This window comes from Danio aesculapii, chromosome 25 (genome assembly GCF_903798145.1).
Source record: "Danio aesculapii chromosome 25, fDanAes4.1, whole genome shotgun sequence".
Lineage (NCBI taxonomy): Eukaryota > Metazoa > Chordata > Actinopteri > Cypriniformes > Danionidae > Danio > Danio aesculapii.
This window is the reverse complement of record NC_079459.1, coordinates 23959299-23986428: the sequence shown is the minus strand read 5'-3', so window position 1 is coordinate 23986428 and position 27130 is coordinate 23959299. Positions and strand designations below refer to the sequence as shown.

Genomic DNA, 27130 nt, shown 5'->3' with positions numbered 1-27130 from the left:
GGATGTTCTGAATGACTGCAAGTGTATTTTAGCATGGTAATTAGGGTGTTGCCAAAATGTTCTTAATAGTTGCTAGTGTGTTTTAAGTAAGAGCTTGCTAAAATGTTGCTAGGATGCTCTGAATTGTTGCTAGGTGGTGTTCCAGGTGGTTGTTATGTTGTTGCTAAGATGTTCTGAACTGATACATACTGAACAGTATGCTACATTACATATGCTCTGGTTGCTAGAGTGTTCAGGTTGGTTATTAGGGTGGTGCTAAGGTGGAAGTTCCTCATGGTTGCTAACATGCTCTGAGTAGTTGTTGGGATGTTGGTAGGATGTTCATAACTCCCAAAGATTTTGATCCTACGATAAGCAATTTGTTTATTCCTTTCCAGGATAAAATCATAAATTTGCTCACCTTTCCCCAGATGTCATAAATGTACATATCATAAGCGATGTAAGTTACAGTATGAGCTGGTTTATAAGTATGAGCAATAATCCTAGTAATGCTTTTCTTAGCGAAAGCACCACTAATAATCAATAATTGCCATTGTTTAAAAATTAAGCACTGGTGATTTAAAACTGACTCACTGATGTTTGTTCACTGAGAGGAAGTTGTTCAGATTAAGTGCTGCCTCATTGTGTTGGTAACAGTGTTTAATCTCCAATTAGAAAGCGGTATTTCTTGTTGATCTTTTTGTCGAAACTAGATTCCTTTTATTGCTGTCATACCGTATTTACGCTCTCTTCATACTTCAACTAGTCTGATGATTTCAGAGCGGGTCTATTCATGCTCCAGCTGTAGTGTTTGGGTTGAAGGCTGGTCATCTCATTGAGGCACTCGCTCACCTGTTTGCGGCACGCAAGCAGATTAAAAGCAAAAGTAATCGCCCTGCTAAAAGTGCTCTGTTTAATCATTGCTGCTCACCCATTAAAAAAACAAGTAATAATTCGCTGGCCTTCGTTGCTTTGTGTGTCCTGCTTTAAAAGCAGCCCCTGTATATACAGTACTGTCAAACCTTAAATATTCATCACATTATCACAAGTTTATTACTATAGTTTAGAAAATAGTAATGAAATATGACAAAAACTAGCAGTTAAACAGAACAAATTCATCTTGATAATGTTGAGAATGGTGCGAGATGCCACAATACTCAATATAATATTGAACCGTTCATACTGGCACTGTACAATATGCATTTTTTTGGTTAAAAATTTAATTTAACAATTGCATTTTTCCCATTCTTTTAACCCCTTAACTTTCACACAATCCTTTTGAACGTAGACATGAAAATTACATATTCCACTTAAATGAATGGCAATCTTCAGTGCTTTGGTGCATAGATTTAAGCTTGGTCTCATTTTAAAGCAGACAGATGTCGGATTGTAGCCGAAGTGAAGTGTTCAAATATTTAAATAAAACAAAGGTTATGTGATTTAATGTTTATGAAAATAATAAAACAGTAAATGTATATGTTATTACAATACATAAAATGCATGTTTTACAAAACATGTTTCAGCCTAAAATCAAAATCAAAGCAAAATTTCTAGACAAATTATATTTCAAATATGAAATTGATATCTCAAAAAATTAACTTTCAGTAAGAATTTGTTTGGCGACAGTACCAAACATCACCACAAGGTGACATACAGTTTACTTTGTGGTGTGAGGAATATAAACAGTATTTTTTTTCATACTTTTGACAATATTTGCAAAGTAGACATGAAGTATAAAGAATTATGTGCAGTTTGTGTTTGATTTGAATTTATTCTCTAAACAACCTCTAAAAACAAAAAAAATTTTATGGGACTTGTTCATATGGACTTATTAATCATTCTTACTTTTCAATGAATGTAAAACTGTCATAGTTTATTAAAGCCCTCGCTGCACATCAGCTGCACCTTCAGGAAGCCTCCTAATACGTGCAGCATAAGGACTTTTATGCTAATTTATAGTGTCAAAAGTTGTGGGTCTGTTCAGCAAAATATTTGACTGCGTGTCACTGCATCCCACACTAAAATGATATAACTAAAGAAATCTCCACTGTTTGTTAATACATTAAACAAAGGTTAAACATTATTGAGCTATATGGCTATTCAGTCATGATCAGTGAGTGATTTCATTGTCATTTGTTGTTTGATTTATATAAAATAAGGTGTTTATCACTTTAAGACAATCCACAGATGCAGCACACAGAGAAAGTCAAGACAGACAACACAATTTCTTAAATGTTTACATTCTAAGGTATAACCAGGGCTTAATTTGTGCCGGAACAACCTGTGAAATCTGATCCGGCACCTCATTTTACCGATCCCCCTCCTCACACGCACCCCCCCCCCCCCCCCCCCAAACCTCTTAACTTTCGTACCCGACTCCCCCCACTTTCTTCCACGACTCCCCAACCCTCTTCAATTTCATCCGCGACCCAATAACGACAGCATGACTGACATCAAACATGCACAGAGCCAGTTTGTTGTGAGGTTGTGACATCAGGTGACCAAAATTCAATGTCTAGCAAGCGTCTAAGGACATTATTTTGACATCCAATAACAACGTCAAATTTGGTTGATTTTAGGTTGTGTTGGAAGTGACCAAAACCCAACCTTAAAACAACGTCATATTGACTTTATTGGCATTTATTCATCAGATGTGGCAACCGAAATCCGACATCTGATAAACTAAATAATGGTAACGTCCAAACAACGTCAAGCTGTAACATCATTAGACATTGATATTTGGTTGATTTTAGGTTGGACATTGACGTCAGCCTGACGTTGAGTTCTGATGTCAACCTGATTTTCATTTCCAAACAAAACGTCCCCACAACGTCAATCTGATGTCATGTGGTTGCCCTGTGCCTGCAGGGTATATAACTACTGTTAGATACCTGAAAAGCACTGTTTATTTTAGTTGCATCTTTGCTATATTGTATTTACTTGTGCTTTTGCTTGTATATAGATTTTTTTGTATTCCTATTTGACAGTGTCGTGTTTTTTTCACTGAACATATCATATTGCGAACGGTACTGAAACAGTGACCGTAAAACTGTGATAGGAACCAAACTATGTGCAATCTCTACCTTTGCACTCCTAGTATGCAATGGATGACAATATTTACACAATATTTTGTTCACCCTTATCCTCAATGACAGCCTGTTGTCTCTGCTGTCAACAAGGTTCATGCAAACCTGAATTTCACTACAGCAGCTTCTTCAGTCACTGTTGCTTCTTAGTCCACTGTATGAAGACTTTTTTCAGTATAATATGGAGTAGTGTACTTCATTTTGCTCTCTTACATTTATTAACTATAATGTTCTGCACTCACTAGTGAAAATTATTTTAAAAATATGTCTGAATAATTTTTGGTTTGACTGTATTTTCATATCTTTCATATTTCATAAGTCTTTAAAGAGATAGTTTAACCAAAAATCAAAATCTGCTCACTATTTACTCACCCTCAAGTGGTTCCAAATCTTTATGAGTACCTTTCTTCTGTTGAACACCACTGAATGAAGATAATTTGAAAAAAAGCTGAAAACCTGTAACTATCCACAGTAGAAAAACAAATACATTGACAGTCAATGGTTACAGGTTTTCACCATTCTTCAAAATGCCTTCTAATGTGTTCAACAGAACAATGCACCTCATAAATGTTTGAAAGGGTGAGTAAATGATGACAGGCTTTTAAATTTTGTCCGAACTATCCCGTTAAGATGACATTTGAAGTCAAAATCAACATGTCACAATAATTCCGACCAAAGATAGAGTGTTACGTGCTGGTTTTGATGGCAAGTCTTTTAGGAATGTTGGGATTGTGGAACATCTGTGCTGATCTGTCTGGCAGCAGGATTCAAGAAATATAGGTCACTCTCTCAAATTATTTCTGCTTTTTCTTTGCCTCACTGCTCTCTCTCTCTCTCTCTCTCGTTGCTCACGGTGTAATACATTTATCCAAAGACACAGATGCACACACACACACATGCGCTGCACAAAAGGAAGACAGTCCCAAAAACAGAATCAGACATGCACATAAACAGAGACAATTAGGGTGCATTTCTAAACGCAGTGTATAGTGTCCTCAAAGTGGACTACAAAGTATATTCACATGTTAATATTAAACATTCAATAATTATATTAAATAAAATTGAAATTCTGGATGGTATGGTGGCACAGTGTCTAGTTGGCTGGGTCAGTTGGCATTTCTGTGTGGAGTTTGCATGTTCTCCCCGTGTTCGCATGGGTTTCCTCCGGGTGCCCCGGTTTCCCCCGCAGTCCAAAGACATGCGGTAATAAGTGAATTGGATGAACTAAATTGCCCGTAGTGTATTAGTGCATGTGTGAATGCGAGAGTGTATGGGTGCTTTCCAGAACTGGTTTGCGGCTGGAAGGGCATCCGCTGCGTAAAACATATGCTGGAATAGTTGGCGGTTCCTTACGCTGTGGCGACCTCTGATAAATCAGAGCTTAAGCCAAATGATTCTAATTCTAAAATTAAAAATCAATCATTATAAAGACTTCAAGTGAGTATGATACCATAAAATGATCAATATTTTAAAGACTCAATTAAATTCTTTATATTTATCAATTTCTATATATTAAAAAATAAAACACTTATATGATTTAGTTAAATGCTAAATGAAATTAGTCACTGCAATATTCAGTATTTACATTTTAATATATGTGCTGATCATTTATTTTGAGGGTATGGCCAATAAATGGCCGAATAAATATCATAATAAATACCCATTAAAAATGAAAAACAGGGTTATTATTTTTACATAAATCTAAATTAATATTTTTTTTACTTAAAATAAAATAAACGTTGAATGGAAAATAATATGTATATTATGTTGTTGTAGCTAGTTGCTAATTCATTTTCATGAAGTTTCAATTAAATCTAAAAATATTGAATAATATGAACAATACTGTACCTAAATCTGTACAATTATTGCTTTGAATATGTTTTTTAATTTGACAAAAGTATGGTGAGAATGGTGGCTCAGTGGGTAGCACTGTCGCATCATAGCAAGAAGGTCGCCTGTTTAAGTCCTGGCTGGGTCAGTTGGCATTTCTGTGTGGAGTTTGCATGTTCTCTCCGTGTTGGTGTGGGTTTCCTACGGGTGCTCCGGTTCCTCCACAGACCAAAGACATGCGGTACAGGTGAATTGAAAAAACTAAATTGGCTGTATGTGTGAGTGTGTATGGATGTTTCCCCAGTACTGGGTTGCAGCTAGAAGGGCATCCGCTGTGTAAAACATATGCTGGATAAGTTGGCGGTTCATTCCGCTGGAGTGACCCCTGATGAATAAAGGGACTAAGCCGAAGGAAAATGAATGAATGAATGGTGAGAATGATGAAATATTAAATAAATACGATATAGTAACAAGTATGTTAATATAATGTATATAGAAACATTTTATAGGTAATGGATTCAAATATTAAATCAATATTAAACTACACCCATAATTTGAATGCGTCACACCTCTTCTATATATGTCAATTTTTTTATGTAGGCTGATCTTTTTTACTTTAACATAGGCTCATTCTGAAAACGTAGCCCTATATACATTTCTGGAGATCGCGAATTATGTAGCCAGAGCTACATATGGCTGCATTTCATCTTTAAGACGAACGCTATGGGGCGGTATGACGCCGTTCTTTTTCGCGCTTACCAGCTGACCACTTACCTCCATATAGACGGCTTTCCCACTGTTACCAGTTTTGATCAGTAGCTCGCCATGTACGTCAGCGGACTTAAGATGCAGAGAGGAGTTGAACACGATGACGGGGTTCAGCGAAGAACGTTTCCAGCAAGTGGGTAAGGCAAAACCAAAAGCTGAAAAAATAAATGAATCAAGTAAATAACAGGGGGAGAATGTGGTAAAATCTGAAAATGTGGTAAAAATCAGGCGAGGGCTTTTCTTTTTCTGGATTGCTTTTTAAAAACTGTCGGTTGGGTTAGGGAAGTGAGTGAGCGGGTCAACCTGTGCTTTTGAAAACACTATTGGATGGGTTTAGGGAAGGAGGAGGGTGGGTCAGTCGATCGATCAGTCAGTCAACAGTGGCCTCTGGTGGATTTACGCAAGAAGAGCAGGCGCAAATGGCACTCGCGAGTGATATTTGGGATCTCAAAGGATACACAACGGCCTCTGGTGGATTCACGAAAACAAAAACTGAACAAAAACATAGCTCCTGGGACGTATTTGGCACTCTCCAGAAATGTATATAGAGGTAATTTTTCAGAATGAGCCTGCGTTGTTATAATATATATTATAATAAATGTCCTGATAAATGACCAATATTAAAATACTCTTTAAAAATAAAACAGGTTTGTGATTGTCAACTAAAACTAAAATAATTATTTGTTACTTAAAATACATGTTGAATGAAAAAACTAATGTATATTGTGATAATGTAGCTAGTTGCCAATTCATTTTCATTTAGTTTAAATTGAACAATATTGAATAATATGAACAAAACTGTACCTAAATATGTACAATTATTGCTTTGAATATGTTTTTTGAAAGATTTTTAAATAAATAGACCATTTCAATGTGGTGATGTCATTGGCCCATAAACATTTCCTGCTTGCCGTCAAACTATTTCATAACTGTAGCAAGATGGTATTTAATCCTAACTTAACATTAAAGCTGCTATCACAAGATTATTTATCAATATGTGAACTTTTTTGGATTCTCAGAAGCTATGGAAATGAAAAATGTAAAACAGGAAATACGTTAGGACCATTGTTATTGTTTACATCCCTCAAAATGGTCTATAATGTATATTATAAACATTTTATACATAGCGTATTCAAATATTGCATAAATCAATGTTAAAATACACATAATTTGAATGTATTTATAAATACGTCACACCTTATTCTATACAGTATATGTAAATTGTTTGTGTAGGTTTGACTCAAACGTAATTGCCAATGCAACATTTTGCCACATACAGGATCCCTTACTCAGGCAGCAGTGTGCACTACATAGGGCCCCTGTGAATGAAAACACAGCTCCACACTGTTCAGTGGAAGCAGGTCGGCTGTTGCTGTGACAACCCTGTCGCTTTCCACCACCGCTGTTTTCAGTCTTCCACACGGCCTCAACAATCCTGCCACCCCCTCAACACTGGCACACTCATTTCACTGAGACCCAGAGGGAGAGACGTTTCCCCTACGCCCGTCGCTCACTCACCCGTCCTGCATGTGAATGACAGCTGCCGGAGGGGCCGCTAGTGCAGACCGCAGCCTATTAGCAGACCGCGAGAGGCCATGACAACAGTTTCCATAGAGCGGCCGCCAAACCTTGCTATTATACAGAGGGGAGAAGCGAAAATAAACCTGCGACGAGCACAAGGGTGGCTGGTGTCGCCCTAGGGAGTGTTTTTAAGTGTTTAGTGCTATTATATGCAGCTTCTCTGGCAGGCTCCACCCACAAGCAACGTGATGTGTGAAAATTTTCGTCTGCTATAAATACCATGGAAATCTCACAGCTATTCATAACTTTTGATTAAGTGGCTAATTCACATTCATTCAAATTAATATGTACTCATTTGCACCATGTATCTCATTTGGGTGAAATATGCTTGGCCATGCCCCTCCAACAGTTATTTACTATGAGTGAAAAATGAGAGGAAGAGCAAAAAGTAATAATTAATAATTCCTTACATTTATATAGCGCTTTTCTAGGCACTTAAAGCGCTTTACACAATCTCCTCATCCACCACCTGGATGATGCGACAGCAGCCATATTGCGCCAGACCGTACACTGATTGGTGGAGTGATATGGGGATGGTTAGACCAGTGGGCAAATTTGGCCATGATGCCGGGGTTAAACCCCTACTCTTTTTCGAAGGACATCTTAGGATTTTTAACAACCACAGAAAGTCAAGACCTCGGTTTAACGTCTAATGCGAAAGACGATGACTAGAGCGTTAGGACCCACACAGACCACAGGTTGAGCGCCCCCTGCTGTAAGAGTTGCAGAAAGCTAGCTGCTGGCTTTTCATAAGTAAAACCCTACCTCCCAACACAATATTTTGTTTCAGTTGGGAATACGTCATCATACTGAAAAAAAAAGTCTTCAGCAACTTCCGCTTCACTCAGAGTTTAAAGGTGCCCCATAAAAAAATCTGGGTATACCTAGGCATAGTCAAATAATAAGAGTTAAGTAATGGCCATAGCGTGAGTCACTATTGTTTTCTTGTTCTCATGTAAATTCCGCAAGTGGAAAACTTTGGTGGAAAACAGACCAATCAGAATGCAATCCAGACTGTTGTTTTGCTCACTAATATATTCACTGGGACCTCTATGCATTACTAAGGAACCACTCAATCAGAACGCAAAATGCAGGATATACAGATTAAAAATTTATTCAGCAACACCCTGAAGAGTCATAAAGTATATTTAATTGTACTTTTTGTTAATTTATCATGTTTTGATAGGTAATTGGAGGTAACAAACACATGTAGACTGCTGAGTATTGTGTTTAATGCATATTTAAGTATTGTGCCTTCTCACTCAGCTCTTACTGTGACTTTTCTGAAGTGAAAGAATAGCAATACACTTTATTAAACATCATCTGTTTATGCAGAGGTTGATATTAATTCCTGGCTGTGCTTACATTTACATTATAGCTTCAAAATACAACACAGTTTACCTCTGTCTGTCTTTTTTGTCAAGTTTAATTGTAATTTAGCCTAAAATTTATCAACAACAAACAATTTACAAACTTAATATATATTTATCACATTATTTTACTGTTTAGATTTATATTTTAACTCCACTTGTTAAATATTTTATAACAAATCAATTATAATTATTTTGCACATGTATATTTCAGATTACAACATGCTGTTTGTGTGTTTGTGAGAGAGAGAGAGAGAGAGAGAGAGAGCAATGATACCTGTGTCAGAGCAGAGCTCATTAATATTCATGACCATTCCAAATATGGTCAATATGGACCTTCTGATTCTATGGTTATTTTATGGGGTTAAAAATAAGCTTAAAAAGTTTTATAGAGAATTTGTGAACTTACCTAAGCCACATACTTACTATGTAGATATCAGACAACAATTTTAACTTCAGTGCAGTGACTCAAATGATTTGTTCAAAAATAGATTCATTATGAAATTCAAATATTTATTGTGAAATTAATAATACAGATTTAGCTGTGAGGATGAATATATGTAATAAGAGGTATGGCTTCTTTGTTAACAACATAAATGCAACAACTTTCATATAATGCAATTGAATGCAGCTTATTATTGCAAACTAGTCTGTTATTGACTGCCAGTGTCTGGTCACATATGTGTGTGCGCTGTTTAGCAAAGCCATTATTATGGTTCCGCATGTGTAAATCAAACACAGAATGTCTGTTTACTTTAACAAAATTGACAATTGAAAGGTTTATAAAATGAAGCACCCTAAAACCTTATATCTATGCTAATTTGTGAAACATTCCATATTTTTATAGAAAGGTGTCTGTAATGTACACTTCAAACACTCTTCAAAACATATTTACAATGGTGATAAATATTATTACTTACTGTGTGTGAGTATGCACATCATCACAAACACTTTAAAAGGAAATAGCAAGTAGTGCTTAACTTAACTACAGAGACGCTGCCAAACTGAAACTTTTATCTATTTACTAAACCAGACTTTTTGATTTGTGAATTTTGTGATGGGGTTTTAATTGTTCATTTTTTAATGATTTCTTGTTTTGGCTTTTTGTTTTAAACAGAACATTATATTACTAACAAGAACAAAGTTGGAGAGACAGAGAGGGAAAGGTCTGTTATATATGTCAGTGCACTGCCCACTACACTTCAGTCTAAAATATACTGGGTTGTCGTAACCCAATTTTGGGTCATATCTGGACAAACCTAACCATTGGGTTAAGAAGTCTCATTTTAAGAGTACACCCTTAGATAATGCTTGACGATATTAGCAGGTTTGGCATGCTGTCCAGGAAGAGAACCCTGAGCTCGGACATAGATGAGCCCAAGGCTCCCGCCTGGTCAATGAGCATTTAAAGGGATAGGAAATCAGGTAGTTCTCGAGAGCTCCCCCCAATTTGTTTGGCCTATTTCTTGATTAATAAAGACAGCTCTATAAGAATAGGCGACCAACCACACCGGTGCATATTCACTTCAGATGCAAAAATCTCTAAGTGCCGTTTGAATTCTTTTTCTAAAATGAACATTTTTCTCAGGATCCTATGTTTGTGTTCAGTTATTTCACTTTAAAGTCAATGCAAAGAACATATTACTTGCCATAAAAGTGGATTTACTGAACACAAACACAGGAGCTAGAGAAAATGTCCACTTTAAGAGAAAATTTCAGATGGCATATAGAGGTTTTTGCATCTGAACTCTTCATACACTCTTGTGACTGTTACTATTACTTAATTTAATTGTGTCTTACGCCTTTAGACTGTGGGAGGAAACCGGAGTACCCGGGGGAAGCCCATGCAAACATGGGGAGAACGTCTAAACTCCGCACAGAAATACTGACTGGCCCAGCTAGTACTTGAACCAGCGACCTTCTTGCTGTGAGGCAGCAGTGCTAGCCACTGAGCCGCCGTGTCGCTGATCCTGGAAAATGAGGAGGAGGGAGAAGGGGTGGATGGGGGCTTCTTCGCAAGTGAAGATAGGGAGTAAAGTTAGGCTGGATATTTATGTTAGATTTGAAATAATCCGATTGGCTAGCTAATGATTATGATAGGGACCAGCTGCGGTCAATCATATCGCGTGCTCCTCTCGAAATTAGTTTGTAAAAATTCACTTAAATGTAATTGAAATAAAAAATTGAGTTACTGAGTTAAATTTCAGGGCGGCACAGTGGCTCATTGGTTAGCATTGTCATGTCACAGCAAGCAGGTTGCTGGGTCGAGTCCCGGCTCGGCCATGAGGCATTTCTGTGTGGAGTTTGCATGTTCTCCCTGTGTTTGTGTGGGTTTCCTCCGGGTGCCCTGGTTTCCCCCACAGTCCAACATCATCTTGCAAAATTCACTTAGAGCATTTTTAGTTATTGTGCATCTGGCCGAAATGCAAAGATTATGATTGAATTTCATTGTAAAAAAAAGCAGGTAAATTCTGGTAAATCTGCGATGTGGGTTGTCCCATACGCCAATGATCATATACTTACTTTCTTCTATTTTAAAACGTTACACATTGTTATGTGATCGTTCGCGTGCTATCGACAGGAAAAATATACCCCGTCTTTTCTCTCGAGGGCCAAAACAACATCCTGTAATCAGGAAGTTTACAGAGAAAAACAGTATGTCTGCATCTCCAACACACACACACACACACGCTGCTCTGCCTCTCCATGTCATTACCTCCCTCTCGTTCCGCTGTTGCCATGGAAACAGCTGTTCTTTTCCCACTGAAGGTAATAAGTTGAAACTAGTTGAGGAGAGTTGCTTCTGATGTCATGTGAACACGCGCTTACGCCCATGTATGGACATCCTGATTGTTCCATTCAGGATTGTCGGCCGGAGGCTCTGATTCAGATGACCGCTGGTGTCCAGACACAATAAGCCAGCCTCCTCACTCTTTCAGATATGATAAGCGGAGAAAGCAACATGCAATATTGATTTGGTTTTTTTTTGCAGACGCTTTTTGTATCTGTATTTAAATGCATTGTCTGTGCCTTTTAACCTTTTATGCTTGACTGATACTTTTGAGATCATTGGCATTCCAGAACAGTATTTGAGAATACTTGTTTGTGATTAATCTTTAAAATATTGATATTTTAATAACATTGAAATATGACTTTTTGTTTCATAAATGTCATCTTTGGTTTTCGTTTTTAGCATTTGTTTACAATACCATGCAAATAAACCTTCATGATCTTTTCATGCTCTCCATTTTCAAATTGTAATCAAAATTACAGTATATATACTGCATATATACATCAGGGACAATAAGTATTGAACGTGTCACCGTTTTTCTCAGAAAACATATTTTTAAAGGTATCGTTGACATGAAATTTTCCTCGGATGTTGGTAACAACCAAAAAATCCATATATGCAACGAAAATAAATCTAATTGGTTTACAAATGAAGTTATGTGTAATAAAATGAAATTACGCATAAGGGAAAAAGTCTTGAACACATGAAGAAAGGGAGGTGTAGAAAGAAGGCAGTGAAGGCCCAGACAGCAGCTGAAATCTCTCAGTAGTTCTTCAGCAACCCTTCATCATTGAAAAATTTATATTAGCAGCTTCAGTCCAACATCTACATTATCAGAATGGTGATGAAACCAGTGTGGACATTTCAACAAGACAATGATCCATAACACAGCAAAGGAGACTCTGAAATGCTTTCAGAGAAAGAAAATCAAGCTGTAGAATGGCCCAGCCAATCACCTGACTTAAATCCAATAGAAAATTCAAAATAAAGATCAGATTTGACAGACGAGAACCACAGAACCATCAAGATTTTTACACTCTGTTGAAGTCTGTGGATAAACTCCTGAGCAATTTATTTGACTTCATTCTTCATATGAGAGGCGTCTGTAAGCTGCAATCATGAAAACGCCTTTTCTCCTTGTGTCATTCCATTGTTATTACACATAACTCATATTCAGATTTTTTTTGTTTTGTTGATTTTTATGTTTGTATTGTTTGAGTTTTTTTTTACCCAAATCTGGTTCAATTCCATGTCAACAGCTACTTTAGAAATATTATTCCTAAGAAAAAATATTATTTTAATAATAATATTAATTTCTTTTTCGATAGTCTACAGAAATAATCATTGTTATACAATAACTTGATTAATTACCCTAACTTGCCTAGTTAACCTAATTAACCTAGTTAAGCCTTTAAATGTCACTTTAAGCTGTATAGAAGTGTCTTGAAAAGTATCTAGTAAAATATTATTTACTGTCATCATGGCAAATATAAAATAAATCAGTTATTAGAAATGAGTTATTAAAACTATTATGTTTAGAAATGTGCTGAGAAAATCTTCTCTCCATTAAACCAAAATGGGGGGAAAAAATAAACAAGGGGGCTCATAATTCTGACTTCAATGTATATCTATGATTGGGACTTTTCTATATCGATGGATAAGTGACCGCAAGGGCATTGACCGCACAAAGAGCATGTGTTTGTGTGCATGGAAATGTATTATCCTCCCTCCCTGTTAAATTTGATCTAATCCATGTCCTAAAACACATCCCCCCTCCTGCTTTCACTTCTCATTCTAACAGAGAGAGCAATTCGTTTTTGAATAAATCTCCATTATAAACAATTTGTGTGAACCATTGATATCCCTGCATCTCATTGTGCATATCCACCTTTCTGATCTAAATGGTATATAATATTTGTAATATTCAATGATTGAAGGTGGACAGTATGCACATTGAGGCGCAGGCACTGTTATGTTATCAGGCACCCTAATAAGTTACTTCAAAAACTAGCCATTACTTCATTAAGCAAACAATCATACACATTTCTAGCACCGCAGCATCTTGTTGTCATATTTTATTTACATTGTTTGCTAAGTTTATTAAACAAAACTAGCATAAGCCCAGAATTTAGTGAACGTAGGTGCGAGTGACCTTATGGTCAATGCAGTACGTGACTGTATTATCAATTACATTACTTGCTGAGCGCAAAAGTTCAGCGCAATGAAATGTTCTGTCTTTATGCTTTGTTTTCTTTATTTCCTCATTACTACACCCTTACGCAGCGCAAAAGTCTAGCGTCTTCAGATTGGCTTTCAGTCTTCAGTCTTGACTAGTGCGGTTGATTGACATTTGTCCTGGGAGCACTGTACAAATGTGGCGGCAGTATTGACGCATGCTCAGGGCCTCTTATGCGATATCTAGTGTATATTTCTATGGTTGTCAAACAATTTCATAACTGTAACCAGAGGCAATTCAATAATAACTTTACGTTTAAACACCTGCCATTGGAATATTTATCAATATTTGGACTTGGGATTCTCGTAAGCTATGGAAATTAAAAATGTAAAACAGGAAATAGGTTAGGACCATTGTTATTGTTTACATCCCTCAAAAAGGTCTATAAGCTGAATTTAAACAAACAAATTAAGTTAACATTACTCAATTTCATTTGTTTGTTTAAATTCAGTCCATTTAAATTGTTTACAACCACTTACCTTAAAGTATTTAGTAAATCTAATCAATCATTGCTTTCAGTGCATCAGTAAAAGAGCACGGCAGAGTTCCTCAGCCACCGTGCAGCAAATACACTCCTCAAATTGACATGTTTGTGTACAACCTTAAAAAGAGCGATATGGAGGCACTTGCGCGCTCGCACACAAACACACTTGTGCTGAATAAGCTAATACATAACACCCTCGCAAAAGCAGTGACAGGGAAATGCCCTTGACTCGTCTGCTCATGAATCCGAGCCTTCAAACGGCGGAGCTGCTTGTTGCAGATGCAGAAATACTGTCCTGACGGGCACTGCTTTAAAGGAAGCTGTCATGCTGTCTTCTCTCTCGCTCTCTTTCCTTCTTCCACAGTGCTGTGTCACCATCTTTACGTCCTTGTCTCGCTCTTCACTCGCGCGCCTCCCCTTTTCTGTCTGCATCTCAGTGTTGGACTAATAATGCAAGTGATGAATGGGATATACTGTTGAAGTCAAAATGATTAGCCCTCATGTGAAATTGTAATTCTTTTAAAAATATTTACAAATTGTTGGTTAACGGAAAGCAGATATTTTTTTGTTTAAGATATTTTTTAAACACAATAGTTTTAATAATTAATTTATTTTGGCGTTGCCATCGTGACAGTTCATTATATTTTTCTACTTATTTTGTAAGATGCTAGTATTCAGCTAAAATTACAATTTGGCCTAATAAGGCAAGTTATGGAAAAACAGTGGTTTGTTCTGTAGACAACTGAAAAATTATAGATTTTTTAAAGGGGCTAAAAATATTGACCTTAAAATTGTTTAAAAAAAATTAAAAGCTGCTTTTATTTCAGTAAAAACAGATCATAAATACTGTATAAAATACATTTTCTTTCTCTATTAAACATCACTTGGGAAGTATTTGAAAAAGAAAAAGTTTTTCTAACACTAAGCAGATAGATCCAGATCCCCTTATTGCAGTTCTAGGCGTTCTAGGTACTGATTTTGAAAGCTAAAAATAGTACAGAACAAAATATAGTTCCATTTGTCAGTCTACTAGCACGGAGGGTAATATTATTAAACTGGAAACAGAAAGCCGCTCCTACATATATACATCTAATGAGGGAAGTAATGTTGGGGTTAAGTCCATTTTTTTGAGTCCAAGTAAAGACCAAGTCCTTAAACAGTCGAGTCCAAGTCCGAGTCAGACTTAAGTCTGAGTTCTTAACATCCGAGTCCGAGTCGAGTGCGGCCGAGTTCAGAAAGTCGTAAAATTATTTCATTAATTTTCCTTCGGATTAGTCCCTTATTTATCAGGGGTCACCACAGAAGGAAACACGGAAATAAACGCTGGCAGCCAAAGAGTTCAGTAAATTCTTGTTATAATTTTATGCTTTTATTTATTCATTTTTAATCTCTTTATTTGTGCTGTGGATGATGTGGGTTCAACTGTTCTCATTATATTTTCCGATTCCAAAATGTCCAAGTCCGAGTACAAGTTTACCCGAGTCCGTGACCAATCCAAGTAAAATCAAAATTGGACTTGAGTCCGGACTCGATTATCCCTTAAAATAAAAGAAGAGAAATTCTATCAAATCTGGCAACCCTTTATATATTATTTTAAAGACATAAATTTTACTGGAAATTTAAATTGAAGAGGATCAGACTGATTTAGAGTAAAACTGAAGATCAGTATTTTATTTTTATTTTTTTGTATTTTCTTCTCTTTTTTTATCATTATTGACTTATTGTATTTATCTGTCATTATTTTACTTTCTTATGTATTGTTTGTATATGGTATCTTTTAATATTAATTTGTGTGTAAATGTTTGTAGGTTGGAATTTGTGAGTCATTATGTATGAATGTTTAAAAAAAAAAAAAAAAAAGAAAGTTATGAAAAAATAAAAGATATACAAATTACTAATAATTTTGACATCAACTGTATAAATATATTAAAAATAAGCAGAAAATTATCATATCACATGTATGTTTCTCATCGTTAAAGAATTTATTTATAATTTGTGCATTAGTTACAAATATTTTCGGTGGCCGAGAGAGCTCAACATGCCGCAACTTAACAAAACACCAGCAAATTAAGAAAACCTTCATCAGTTTGAAACCACACAATGCAAATCCTTACAAAGCAAACACATTTTGACTAAAGTTAGCATGTTGTAGTTGTATTATGATGTCCTTTTCATCATTAGCCTAAAAAGGGCCTGAATATATATTATCTGAAAATCATTTGAACAATTAATGAAGAATTTGAAAATGTGATTAGAAAAAGTGGTCACAGTTTTAATAAAATCCAAAGATGTGCTTGATGACAGTTATTGTAGGGCTCTCTGGAATACTCGATTCTGATTGGGTAATCATGATATTCCAAGGTATGTTATTCTCAGATAACAACCTCAGTAATGTAAAGCGGACGCTGACAAGGGAGGTGCGGATCCAAATGCAGGTTTATTGAGAATGGTCAGGCAAGCAACGGTCAACACAGGGGCAAACAGATGTACACAGGAAATCCAGAGTCGTAGTCAAATATCAGGCGAGTGGTCAGAAGGCAGGCAGCCGACAGGAATAAACAATTAAACAAGGCAAGGGTCTAACACGGCAAGACAGGGCAAGGAAAACACGCTGTAATGTTCACAATACTGTTTACAAAGTCTCTCTAATCAGTTCATGAGCAGCTCCCAGCCGTGAGTGTGTGTAATCAACCCAATGAGGAACAGGTGCCTGAGAGCGGTGCATGACTGGAACTTGTGGTCCATATACCGGCGGATTTGTAATCCTTTAATTGATCTGCATGTTTGCCAGCGATCTGCCAGGATTGGATCGCTGGTGATTGTGACACGCTGAAACTAATAACACAGCCTCACAGCTGAGACTTTTATTTCAGTATGTTGATCTACTTCAATCTGAAACAGAATATTAAGTAGGAGGCGGGGATTTATTTTTGTGCATCATTCCCTCTTGCAAACTAACAGTTAGAGGGATGTGGTTAAGAATATTGTGCTTCCACAAACATACTTTTATTAAAACTCATTTTTTTTCAGTGGATTAACTTGCTCTGATTAATTTTTCGCCTAAAGACTGACAATGTGCACTAGCAAAATAAACGTTGCAAATTTTGATTTGACACAGACTTAAATAAATGCAAACTAACATTGGAAACTTTATGTAAAAAGATACTAAAATATAATACAGATGCAACTACAATTATACAAATACAATAATAATATGTAGAAATTATAGTGGCATTTTAGGGTATATGAATCCTAAAAGCTCATTTCTGAATATGTTGTTTGCTCTACTGTTTCCATAGGCCATTATTATAATTTCCACTCTCACCCAAGGACTGTTTGAATTGCTAAATGTATATTCTTTGCTTAGCTTTGCAAAATAATGCATTTTTCTTGAAAACTGTACTTGTTAAAATGGCCTCTCTGTTTCTGTTTGCTGTCAGAATCATTGTATACTGTTCAAAATGCAGCAACCTCAGTTAAAAAGAGCAGACGATGAAGTATTACCGTGTTTCAGTGTTGACGTGCGTCAGTTGTCGTCCTCTTAGAAACCCGAATGAAGGTCAGACTGGGGGAAATTAGCACTGCTCGTCAAGCTTTTACCAGAAGGGGTGAATTTTAATGGCGACGAGACATTAAACACCAAGACTCTCTGACTTGAGCACCGGAGACGCTTCACTACGTCCCCAGAGTAGTTATATATTTTACCGATCAATATTTTGTAATGAAAGAGGCTGGCATTGAAAGAGAGCTTCAGGTTGTGTGCGCAGTGATTGATGTGTGTATCCCTAGCACTAAGCAGAAGTGTGTTATGACAAATGAACGGTCCCAGGAAGTCACTGTTGTCTGGGCAGCTGTGGTTTCTAGTCGGTCCTGAGGCGCTTAACACTTTTTAATGGTTTGACCTGGTTTTTGTGTGTGTGTGTGTGTGTGTGTGTGTGTGTGTGTGTGTGTGTGTGTGTGTGTGTGTGTGGTTTTCTGCTGAGTCATGCAATGTTTCCTGCTTCTTCTCGGGCCTGTTTGTCTTTACAAGCGGCATTTGTTCATTTAAATAATAACATATTAGTGTCGTCACAGTATCAAAATGTTAATATCAGGGATATTTCACGGTTTTTGGTTGCAATTTTGTTCCTGTTCATTGCTATGGTGTCAGACATTACCATTTCAGATTCATTCAAGCATTTTAATATGGCTGTCACACCAAAACCTGTTTCAGTTTTTACTTAACAGCATAAAAAAAACTTGTTTTGAATTATTGAGCATACACAGAAACCGAGCAAAGCTTTGTAAACAATGATGCTAATGTCACCCGCAGTACGAGCACAACTCACTTACTATACTGAAATATCATGTATGTCTGTACTGTATTGTTTTCTGGATTATTTTATATAGAGTTGCATTAGCTCCCACACACTTTACTTTCAGTATTTTTCTCATTCATTTTCCCCAAAGGGATTTTTTAAAATCCATTTAAATATTATAAGCCATGAACCAACCCAACCAGCTAATCTAGATATAAAGAAAGAAGTATATCTGAAAAACTGACAGAAATTGTGGAAAGTGCTACAATCCCACAATGTAGCATTGGCACAATTCATTCATTCTTTTTACTTCGGCTTAGTCTCTAATTTATCAGGGGTCGCCGCAGCGGAATGAATCTTTAACTATTCCAGCATATATTCTATGCTGCGGATATTGAATTTATTTTAAGACACTTATAGATACAGTCACCGGTCACTTTATTAGGTACACCTGTCCAACTGCTCGTTAACGCAAATTTCTAATCAGTCAATCACATGGCAGCAACTCAATGCATTTAGGCATATAAACATGGTCAAGACGATCTGCTGCAGTTCAAACAAAGTGACTTTGAATGTGGCATGGTTGTTGGTGCCAGATGGGCTGGTCTGAGTATTTCAGAAACTGCTGATCTACTGGGATTTTCACGCACAACCATCACTTGGGTTTACAGAGAATGGTCCGAAAAAGAGAAAATATCCAGTGAGCGGCAGATCTGTGGGTGCAAATGCCTTGTTGATGCCAGAGGTCAGAGGAGAATAAACAACCGAGGTATGCAGAAGAGCATCTCTGAACGCACATGTTGAACCTTGAGGCAGATGGGCTACAGCAGCAGAAGACCACACCGGGTGACACTACTGTCAGCTAAAAACAGGAAACTGAGGCTACAATTCAAACAGGCTCACCAAAATTGGACAATAGTAGATTGGAAAATTGTTGCCTACTCTGATGAGTCTCGATTTCTGCTGCAACATTCCGATGGTAGGGTCAGAATTTGGCATCAACAACATGAAAGCATAGATCCATCCTGCCTTGTATCAATGGTTCAGGCTGGTGGTGGTGGTGTGGGGGATATTTTCTTGGCACACTTTGGGCTTATTAGTACCATTTGAGCATCGCGTCAACGCCACAGCCTACCTGAGTATTGTTGCTTACCATGTCCATCTTCTGATACTATACTACTATACTTCTGATACTATAGCCTACTTCCAGCAGGATAACGCACCATGTCATAAAGCGCGAATCATCTCAGACTGGTTTCTTGAACATGACAATGAGTTCACTGTACTCAAATGGCCACAGTCACCAGATTTCAATCCAATAGAGCAACTTGGGATGTGGTGGAACGGGAGATTCACATCATGAATGTGCAGCCGACAAATCTGCAGCATGTCAATATGGACCAAAATTTCTGAGGAATATTTCCAGTACTTTGTTGAATCTATGCCACGAAGGATTAGGGCAGTTCTAAGGGCAAAAGGGGGTCCAACCCGGTACTTGTGAGGTGTACCTAATAAAGTGGCCGGTGAGTGTATATACTGATGTACCTGTACTACTGACAACATTACAGCATCATCTTGTCTGTTTTAATCAAGTGTATTCAATATCATTCAAAAGGCACAATATATTTATATGCTGTTTGTCACTTTGTCAGTTGTGATGCAGTTCAGTGAGTCTATTACAGAGTCATGTCTCTGCTGATTGATTAAGCATTGCTGGTATCTGTAAAAGCCTTCATTGTGATCAACCCGTTTGTTTGAATAGTCTTTAGAAAACACTGATCCTTTCAGGCTGCCCTGTAAAGAGACACAGATCAATACTTTGACTGAGAGACTTGATAAGGATTGTTATGGGAAACTAAACCAAGGATGCATATGTATTTTTGATAATGTAAATATATAAAAGCATACAGAATTACAGTGAGAGTGACATATTAATGATATGATTAAATGATTAATGATGTTGATGCATTAATTTTGAAATAAAGATTTTGGGTTTGATAAAGTTTATATGTAAAAAGCATCGAGTCTAATATAGATTGTAGATATCACATATAGATAGATGCAGATATCAGCATTTTCATAAAAACATGTGAAACACGCAATAAACACATTTGGAATACATGTAAACACATGAAATCAGGTTTTGGAACATGTTTCATGTGCATTTCATGAGTTCCACTGTGTTCTTTCTGGAATTGAGAAAATAGAACACGTGAAACACATAGAACACATCTAACATATCTGGAACACTTGAAACACACATAGAATACATTTAACTCACATAACACATTTACAACACAGATGAAACACACAGGACACATTTAGAATGCACGAAACACACACAGAACTTTAGAACACACGTGAAACACATAGAGCACATCTAACATATCTGGAGCACTTGAAACACACATACTGTAGAACACATTTAGAGCACGTTAAACACAACACATTTAGAACACATGAAACACACAGAACTCATTTAGAACATACAGAACCCATTTAGAACACAGGTGAAACACACAAAACACATTTGGAACACGTGGAACGCACATAGCATTTGGAACAAATGGAACACACAGAACACATACAGAAATCATGTGGAACACACAAAACATATTTGGAACACACGTGAAACATGTGAAAAACACACAGAACACAAGTGGGAAAAACACACAACACACATTTGGAACATGTGAAAAACAAAACATATTTGGCACATGTACAAAACACATTTAGAACACATGTTAAACACAGAACACATGTGGAAACAGAACACATGTGGAACACATTTAGAACATGTAGAAAAACACACAGAACACATTTGAAACACACGTGGAACACACGCAGAACACATTTAGAACACATGAAAAAACACACAGAACACATTTGGAACATGTACAGAACACATTTAGAACACTTGTTAAATACAGAACACATGTGGAACAGAGCACATGTGAAACACGGAACACACACAGAATACATTTAGAACACATGGAAAAACACACAGAAGACAATTGGAATGCGTGAAAAACAGAACACATTTGGAACACGTACTAAACACATTTAGAACACGTTAAACACAGAACACGTGGAACACACTCAGAACAAGTTTGGAACACATGTGGAACACACTCAGAATAAGTTTGGAACACATGTAAAACACACAAAACACATTTGGAACACATAAATAATAAGTTTTGGAAAAAAAGGTAAACAAAAAAACTTTCATGTGTTCCACTGTGTTTTTTCTGGAGGTGAGAAAAAAGAACATATTTAAGAAACATGTGAAACACACATATAAAACATTTAGAACACACGTTAAATGCAAAACTCATTTAAAACACACACAAAACACAAAGAACACATTAAGAATGCATGTGGAGCACATTTAGACACATTTGAAACACATTTGGAACACACACAAAACACATTTGGAACATGTGGAACACATACAACACATTTGGAACACGTGGAACACACACAACACATTTGGAACACGTGGAACACACACAACACATTTGGATCGTGTGGAACACACACAACACATTTGGAACGTGTGGAACACTCAACACATTTGGAACACGTGTTTTGGTTTTGGAACATTTTATGTGGGAAGTAAGCATGCATTTTCCATTTCAAGTTTTTTTTTCTGGAAGGGAGAAAATATTAGATGTTCTGGCAGGTTACCCAAAAATGGAAATTTGCAGTTTATTTTCTCACTATCAAGCCAGGATGTAAATTACTTTTTTCAATAGAACATTAAAGGTTTTTAGTGGAAACTGTGGTGCTTGGTGATTTATTAAATGCATTTCTAAAATGGCTGCTGGCACTTTGAGAGTCATATACAGGCTACATAAAATGAATATATGTGGCTAATAAACAACCAATCTTTACTATTTTAAAAGGGAACTAGTATTTTGTACAGTGGAGCAGTGTAGATGAGTGATTGGTAAGCAGGAGTCTGGTGTGATCGTTTAAGTTTTTTTGACCTCTTCATCGTTGGCCGTAGGGAACGGTGCATGGACTAAATGCGGAGGTATCATCAAAAATGCATGGAGATCAGACGGAGCAGTCAGCTCTGCTTGAGAAACACGTCAGCCTGGAGGATGAGAGCCAGGGGACACTTTAACAGGTGTGGAGCGAAACGGCTCTATTTCAGATTCGTGCACAAGGAGATGCTCTTTGCGTTTTGAGCCTGGATTGTTTTATGAGGTAAAACCGATTGGTGATGCTGTTCGGGTGAACAGCTTTGATTGAGCATTAGCAAAACAAAACCTCCCAATTTAAAGTAAATTTACATTTTTAAGGTGCAATCAAGGATAAATTCAGGTTAAAATGTCTTTTTGACCATTAGCTGTCCCTCTTGACCACTATTACACACAACGGCAGCAATTAACCCACAAAAAGTTCCAAACGTTCAGTCTCCCATTAACGGCCTGGCTTGAGCCAGAGCTCATTAAGACCAATAGAGTGTCTAATTAAGCCACGCACTGTGAGAGCAAGCAGCTGGTCTTCCCAGCAGCCTTTAGGACTGCACTGACTGAGGGCCCCATTGCTCTTTTCGGCTTTTTACTTGCAATCTTCCCCTAATCAGAGCCTCAACCCTGTTAGCAAAGGTTCAAGCTCTGTTTCACTTCAATTTTAAGTGATAGTTTAATCAAGAAATTGAGATTAAAGGGTTAGTTCAGGCAAAAAAATGAAAATCCTGTCATTAACTACTCACCCTCTTGTTTTTCCTGTCTCCTAAGGCCTACGTGCATCTTCAAAACACAAATTTAAATATTTTAGATGAAATCTGAGAGCTCTCTCTTTCTCCATAGATGGCAATGGTTGCAAGACTAGCCATGGGACGATAACCATTTTTAAGGTATATCGCGGTTTGGAAAAGTCAAGGTTTTAAAATCGCCAATATTTTCTACTATACCGTTCCTAAGGTATGTGTACGATTTTATTCACATTTGTTCTTGTTTTTTTTAGGACAGCAGTATCTCCTGCAGAAAAGATCCCCAAAGATGCCATTTGAAATTGTAAAGAAATCTGTGTTTTTTTAAACAAATGAAAACAGCAGAAGTCAATGGGTCATTTGAATTATTTAGTCTGACATGTTTACTGCTTCAAAATATTTTAAATGTTTTTCAAAATAAAATATATTGTGTTCAAAGGGGGAAAAAGTTTTAGTTTTTTACCTAGACATTTAAAAAGAATATATTTTACAGCAGTAATCACAATACCGTGAAACCGGGATATTTATCCAAGGTTATCATACCATCAGAATCTTATACCAGCCCATGCCTATCAAGGACGTGCAGAAAAGTAACCAAAAACATCATCAAAACATTCCATGTTTCTTCAGTGATTCAACTGTAATCATATGAAGCTCCAAGAACAGTTCTCTATGGAAAAAAAATTGAAATGACTTTGTTCTGTAATGATTTCTCTTCTTAGGCAGTACACTTAGAGTAAGCAGCACAACACACAAGTGTCATACTGTATTGGCCAAAGTGCTATCATGGTATTTTATCTGTTGAGAACTGATGAGGAGTTTCAACTAAACTGTAATAGCCAGCATCACACCTGACAGGACAGGATAAAATGGGAATACTATACTATATCTATATATTAGGGATCTGCTGCATTCATATTTTAGAGAAAATTCACTTTTGTGAATTTGTGTAGAAGCACTGAAGCAGGCCGAGATGTAGGTGTTTAATCAAATTTTGTGTCCAAGTCACAGTATTTCAGTCATTTATAAAGTATTTTTAACCAAATAAGTAGTATATATACTCTGTACTCACATGAAAAAGATTAGTGCTGTGCATTTATGTGCATCACTTTGATTTTAAATATATCTAATATTCTTGCTCAACACTCATTGTTGCAACACGGGCTCATTGTGAAAATGTACCCCCGTATTCCCATGAAAATCATAGGAATAAAACAATACGAGCCCATACAAACTCTATATGAACAGGCTCCTCAACAAGAACAATAAATTAGGGTTGTCGCAATACCATTAATTCATGTTACGATACTATACCAGCTGGAGTATCACAATACCAAGTAGTATTGCGATACTGTAATTCAAAACTCAAATTATAAATAAATTTGTTAGAAATACTATGTTTTATGTTTTAACAGGCCTATTTGAAGTTAATTCATAATTCCCTTATTATTGGAAAGAAGTATTATTTGCAAGTCACTTCACCTAACATTGGTTCTTTTTTTTGTTGTTGTTGTTTGTTTATTTTGCAGATAACTGACCAACAATAAATACATTCAAATAAAGATACAAATTATGCACAAAAGTTACAAAAAGAGCATTTTTCCTACACAGGCTATATATATGTGGTCAAAAATTGTTTCAATGTTTTCTATTGCTGTATTGGGTAGAAGACCGTTAATGACGATATTACCGTTTACAAACTACAGCATCACCGGCAGTATTTTGGAGCCATAGTATCAATACCATAGGAGCAATACTACCATAGTACCGGTAAACCGTGCAAACCTACAATAAATATTAGTGCTGATTCCAAACATCCTCTTTTCAGTGAATATCAGCTGTTACCATCAGGAAAAAGACTGAGAATGCCAATGTAAAAAAACAATAGATTGAAGCTTTCGTTTGTTCCTACCTCAATTAAATTGTTGATCTCTACCAAGATTATATATTTCATATTTATATATTTATATAAGGTCTTATTTTGTAAACAATGTATGTTCTTAATTGTTTTGTTTGCTTTATGTAATTTATTATCTGCTTAGAGCATCGTTGTAGCACCTTTTTGCCCAAGACAAATTTCCTATTGGGGACAAATAAAGTTTATCCTATCCTATACATTTCTGGAGAGTGCAAGTTATGTAACCAGAGCAATCTATGGCTGCAATTCATCTTTAAAACAAACAATACAGGGTGGTATGATGCCATCGAGGGCTTCTGTTTCTTTTCACGCCACCAGCTGACCGGTAACCTCCATGTTGAAGGCTTTTCTGCTAATACCAGCTTGCCCAGTGGCTTGCCACGTATGTCAGCAGGTTTTAGACGCAGAGAGGAGACAAAAACTGCAAAAACCTACCTCCTGGGATGCATTTTGCGCTCTCCAGAAACGTATACAGGGGGACTTGTCAATAATGAGTCTGGGTTGAATTTTTACTTGTAATTATTCCTTTTAGACTAGTCTGAATGATTCATTCACTAGATAATATAGTTCCTAACTACATTTCACTGACTCAATCTCAACGAGTTAAGAGCTCATTAAGTTAAGAGAACGGAGAATGATTTTCAAACAAAAAAAGACTTCAATTTTGAAATGACTGAATATGAGATTACGCACAATGATCTTTGACATGAAAATCCAACAATATACTCAAACAAGGCCAGCCGAAGGTCCTCCACAAACAACTTTAATAAGTTTAATGACTTGATCTCATAAGCTCATTGTGATTATGGCCGGTTTGGCATGAAAAACGTCTGCTCTGTGTTGTTGCGGTGGTGAGCTGCTGTTGATATTTTCGGTGCTATGTGATGCTGTGGTAGTGGAGACAGTTGGCCTCTGTCGAATGCGAGACTCGAGTTCTGTGTGTTGACAGATGGAAGCCCATCGCCCCCCTTCAGGAGCTTTGTTTGGGTGAATCACACCTCTTAGAAGATGGGACATCCCTGTCAGAGATTTCCACACCTCCATTTTCCACTTCAGTCTTCTTTCCTCCTCTCTCTCTCTCTCTCTCTCTCTCTCTCTCTCTCTCTCTCTCTCTTTCCATCTGTCCCCTAGGAATGCCTGAAAATAGCAGCCTTGGGAAAATTGGGTCAGGCATCATCATGGGTGCTGGGGTGGATTTGGAGGTTGGGGTTTGCACTAAGCAAAGATGCAATTGGGAGGGTGGAGAGTATCGAACCTGGGTCATATTGACAGATGGGGCTGTCTTCATCCCTGCATTTACTTTGTGCCTTGTTTTTACTGACTCTGCATTTTGGCATTGGAGTTCTTATTCTTTGTCTCACTTGTTTTTTTCAGGCATGGCTGATTTTGGTCATTAGACTTTCTACACCTGCTATTTTTCACTGAAGATCACCCAAAAATGGAAATGTATTCTTATTTTAGTATGATGTTCTAAACTAATTAGCATTTTTTTCTTTATGTTCAAAACAAGATAGAATTCAATTGAGTTGGCAACAATATTATTGTAATATATTGTTAAAATTATTAAAAATTTGTATTTTAAAATGTAATTTATTGTCATACAAAGCTGAGTTTTTAACATTATTATTATTAATAATAACATTGAATTGACTAAACAAAAAGCACACTCTCAAAATACTTTAGTATGTGCATATTTTGCAATAAACTTGAATTATTCTGTTTTTATAGACACAAATAGGACTGTTTGATATGGCAAAAGAAACCCACCAAGAGTTTCATGAACAACATATTGTTTCACAGTAGGAATCTGAAACATATTTCCAAAGGAAAACACTTAGATCTTCATCAAAGACCTGTATTAAAGGCCATGGCAAAATAAATAAATAGGCTAGTGTGTGTGTGCATGCGCGCTGTCAAACTCAAGTAAGGCTCCAAAGATCTGCTTGACCACATATCAGAAGTAGTTGTGTGTACTTTTCTATGTGTCCAGAGATTTTTTTTTTGCTGTTCACGTATTTCGTCTTTTGCACACACAAGTTCGTTATTTTGCGCACATATTGGGAGCG

At 36.7% G+C, this 27130-nt stretch overlaps 1 protein-coding gene across 1 annotated transcript in view; it reads left to right on the top strand.

Annotated features, from left to right (window-relative positions):
• The window catches only part of znrf1 (zinc and ring finger 1), a 67880-nt gene that overhangs the window by 8441 nt on the left and 32309 nt on the right, over nucleotides 1-27130 (top strand). The window lies entirely within an intron of this gene.